Below are 4931 nucleotides of genomic sequence, written 5' to 3' on the forward strand. Positions count from 1 at the left end.
ATATATATATTTATATATATATAGATATGTATTTTATTTATTTATTTATTTATTTATTTATGTGTTTCAGCCAAGTGGCTGCGGTCATGCTGTTGGCATGCATGTATGTATGTATGTATGTATGTATGTATGTATGTATGTATGCACGTATGTAGAGGAGTAGATGTATATAAACAGTAAAGACTCATTCATCTGGTATCCACACAAGGTCCAGCAGACCAGACCCGATAGTCGGATTTCATTCCCGCTCCACCGAATCTAATTTCTATGCATCGTCACTGACTGCTGACGTCATTTCATCATTGTTGACATTCAACTTGAGAAAGACAATGGCCAGCGCCCAAATATTGCGTATTTGTCTATTTCTTTTTTATATATTGTCCATCCATTAGTGAAAACGCCTTGCAATAGAAGCAATTATGCTGGAAAAGATAAGACCGAAAGTATATATATATATATACAAGTGAAGGAGAGCTGCGGAGCGTCAGCCTCACCATCTCGCCCGTCACCATCTTCAATACAAATAGCAAGACCAGGTCGCGACGACTGGGGATCAATACAGCAGACGAGCAAGATGTCGTCCTTTTGCATCATCTTGCTCTCTGTATCTCACATAGCGTTACTGTAGCTGCCTTCCTTTACGTTTAACCTTAATTGTTTCTACTACAGACTCCCCTGGGACTCAGTCGAAACATGCAAAGGTAGACAAGCCCTATTATGCCAATTACCCCTATCTGGTATCCTAACAGGTGCTACTACCCCAGGTCCGAGTAGGGCTGGGAACAGAAGGGAGTAAGGGTTGGTTCTACACAACTCAAAACACTGTCGAGACATGATGTTATATGAGATGTCTTTATCTTGTATGTCTCTCTGCTCGGTGGACATTAGGGGCGGATTTAAGGGACTTTGTGTGTGACTATTGTTATTGTTTAAATCCGTGTTGGATTTGAATGAGCAGATCTATCTTACGTTTCGTTACAATGAGATTCTCGTCAACATCTGAATGTAAACTTACAAACTTTATACAGGCTGACAAAGACCACGGAGAAACAATGCCAAAAGCCTTGTGATCATAAAGATGAAATTTAAACGTAGACGTTTTAAATGGTGTGTGTATATATATATATATATATATATGTAAGTATGTATGTTTGTATGTATATATATGTGCCTATATATATATGGATGTTTGTGGAGGCGCAATGGTCCAGTGGTTAGGGCGGCGGACTCGCGGTCATAAGATCGCGGTTTCGATTCCCAGACCGGGCGTTGTGAGTGTTTATTGAGCGAAAACACCTAAAGCTCCACGAGGCTCCGGCAGGGGATGGTGGCGAACCCTGCTATACTCTTTCACCACAACTTTCTCTCACTCTTACTTCCTGTTTCTGTTGTGCCTGTAATTCAAAGGGTCAGCCTTGTCACACTGTGTCACGCTGAATATCCCCGAGAACTACGTTAAGGGTACACATGTCTGTGGAGTGCTCAGCCACTTGCACGTTAATTTCACGACCAGGCTGTTCTGTTGATCGGATCAACTGGAACCCTCGACGTCGTAAGCGACCGAGTCCCAACTACAAATATGGATTTTTGTAGTTATGTGCCTGCATACTTTTTGATATTAATCAACTCTCTATGTCTGTATATTCTTTGCAGTAAATGTAGCAGACTATTGAACTCTTGCTTGCATACGTTCGTAGTCCCATTCTCTAATGATACACAGGCATTCACTCTACGAACCTTTTACAGGTCAGTATTAAGCACTGGATCTCTGCTACAAAGTAGAGTATATTGATATGTATTTCTAAATCGTATAATGAATATAAATTATGCTTTCGACTCCTGCCGAGCACTTTAATGTTCTTGAGGTGAATGCAATCAATTTTACTTTTATCGTTTGTATTCCTCTGTTCGGCGCTGAATTTCAATATGCTACTTCACTATATTCTAACTTAGATACTTTCAACCGAACAAGGTGGATTTGCCAGCCCACTAAATACTTTCCGCCTCGCTGATGAATGCACACTTGCATGAAACGTGAGATCTCACGGTCCGAGAAGAAATGTTTTATGTTTGCATCAGCATTTTATATATTTATGTTACTACATGCACATTGAACTTATAACTTTCATACGCACATGATAACTGTGTGTACACACCTACGTATATGGGTGCAAATGTTTGCCTGTGTGAACACATACAGGGTGTATCACAAGGAAAGGAAACATTTTAAGCGCAAATAACAAAAACTAGGACAAACACATTTATTAAGAAAAATGTAAAATATGATACCAAATTAGAACTTAAATGCGTTCCATTATTATAAGATGCATTCTTTTTGCATGTGTGTATATACACATACACATGTATACACGTGAATACGTACATATATATATATATATATATATATATATATATATATATATATATATGTATATATATATATATACATACACATATATGCATACACATATATACATATATATTGTTCCACATGCATACGTACTTGTTTCCTCACACACACACATACACACACACATGCGTATACTCGTACACTCCCATACATATACATACATACACTCACATAATCTTTATGGTCACGCACATGCTTGCCCCACCACACACACACACCCACACACGCCGCCCATATACACATATACACACGCACACTTTATCCTTCCAAATACACACACGCTTGCACATACACACACTTTAGTCAGGTTACTCTTGTTTCCCTTGCCACCAAGCATTTCTTTCTTTCCAGTCAATTCAGCATCTGAAACCGTTAACCCAATTACGTTTTTTTTTTCCCCACTCCGTTTTTTTCCCTCATTCCTTTCTGTAGAAGGGCGCAGACTCGAAACGTCAAGGAGTCTTTCATTTTTCCTGAGCGTCAAACTAATATACTTTGTTTTTTGTTCCCTCATCAATCTCTGTCTTCTGTTCTTTGTTTTTTTTTTGGTACAAATTTGAACCATATATATATATATATATATATATGTATGGAAAACAAACCTCACCCAGCTATTCTGATTATATGTCTGTGCACACGTTTGAATGTGGTGTGTGCCAGAGGGTTTGCAAATCCAATGGGGGTCTTAAAAGTCATGTTAGGATCCACAATGAGCAGAAGTTACTTGCAGGTATTGGTAGTGCAAATCAGAGGTGCAATATGTGTGGGTGTTTTTTCAAAACACTGTCTGGTTTAAAAAGCCACATCAGACGCCATGAAAGGGCTAAGGTGTAGGTGCAGGAGGTGGTCAAACTCTGTTTAAGGAGTAGACAACCACCATATATATATATATATATATATATATATATATATATATATATTTATATATATATATATATATATGGGAATAATTCTTAAGCTCTCTGTAGATAAAAATGCACTCGGCTAACAAACGGACTAGTGATCGATATTGTACTTGAAGCATTGTAACTTAAGGATAAGAAAACAAAGTGTAATATTAAGTATTCAATATTGAGCAATGTATCTCCCGAGGTCTTAGGGAAAACTAGAAGTGAACTTTTTCCTAGAAGCGTCATTGTCAATACTTACGTCAGAGTATAATATGAATAAAAAGCCAGGATTAGCGGTAAGATATGAGCATTTTTACGACAAAACCTTTAAATAATTCCCTCGATAATTAAAAGGATATAACACACGCACCCCTTCCTAACCCAATGACTTAGAGATAATGGATATTTGGATTAAATGGATATTTGTCAATTTTCTTAACTGCTTCAAATATAGATTTCCCCTCCTTATCCCTTCTCTCTATTTATTTGAAGATGAAGAAGATATCTTTTTAATTTGTTTTACCCATTCCGTTTTTTCCCCCATTTTTATTACTATTTTTACTTTGGTTTTATTACTTTTGTTTTGCTTTGGTTTTATTTGACTTTGTTTTATTTTCATCTTCTTTGTTTAGTACTTGTTTCATTTACTCTACAACCTTATCTAAGAATCATATCTTAGCCTTGCCATTTCAGCTGTACTAATGATACTTTGTCTTATAATTTAGGATCGTATTTAGTCTTGGTCTTACTGCTACTTGTTCTAGTTTATTTTATAATTTCTGATTACTAGTTCTAAGTAGTTCCGTTAACAGTTTTGCACTTCTATGAATTCCTGGTAATTAATTAGACAGATTTAGACACTTCGGGTTTCAAATAATTAGCAATACCAGGGCTGCCTTTTGGTTTGTATATTTTCAAATACTTCCCCTTCACATCGTTTCTAAAATACAGTAGTCAATGCCAAAAGCCTACCAATGATCCTACGAGGTTGTGGAGTATCAAATTTCTTTACTGGATGTCAATACTATACATCCTTGGTAAGTGAGAACAATATCTTAAAGTTGGTTGATAGAAATAGGCGACTTAGTTCTCTACAAATGCCACACTGACCAAATATCATCCTCTTTTCTTTTCCACTTTTACTTCGGCAGTTGATTTGTTTTTGCTCTGCGGAAGATAGCATTGTGTTGATGCTACCCTATATTTTCAGTCGGTCAATCGACAGTTGATAAAATTGAACTATGAACGCACCCAAATGCGTATCTGAAGCAGCTGGAAGTCTGTAATACATAAACTTATATAATCATTATATCTGTCTATTGTATGTGTGTGTGTGTGCGTACGTGCGCGTGTATGTGTACGTGTGTGTGTGTGTGAGTGTGTGTTTGTATTTGTCCTCCACAATCACTTCACACATATTCTTTATTTTCTCTCCTTGTTTCTTTGTGTATTCCTTTCTGTAGAAGAGCATAGGCTCGAAACATTAAAGACTTTTTCATTTCCCGAGCGTTAAACTAATATATCTGTTTGTTGTCTACACCATCTGTCTTCGTCTTTTTTTTTTTTGTGAATTCTCCCTATATATATGTATATCTATATCTATATATCTATCTATCTATATATCTATATAT

The sequence above is a fragment of the Octopus bimaculoides genome, chromosome 12, assembly GCF_001194135.2.
Source record: "Octopus bimaculoides isolate UCB-OBI-ISO-001 chromosome 12, ASM119413v2, whole genome shotgun sequence".
Lineage (NCBI taxonomy): Eukaryota > Metazoa > Mollusca > Cephalopoda > Octopoda > Octopodidae > Octopus > Octopus bimaculoides.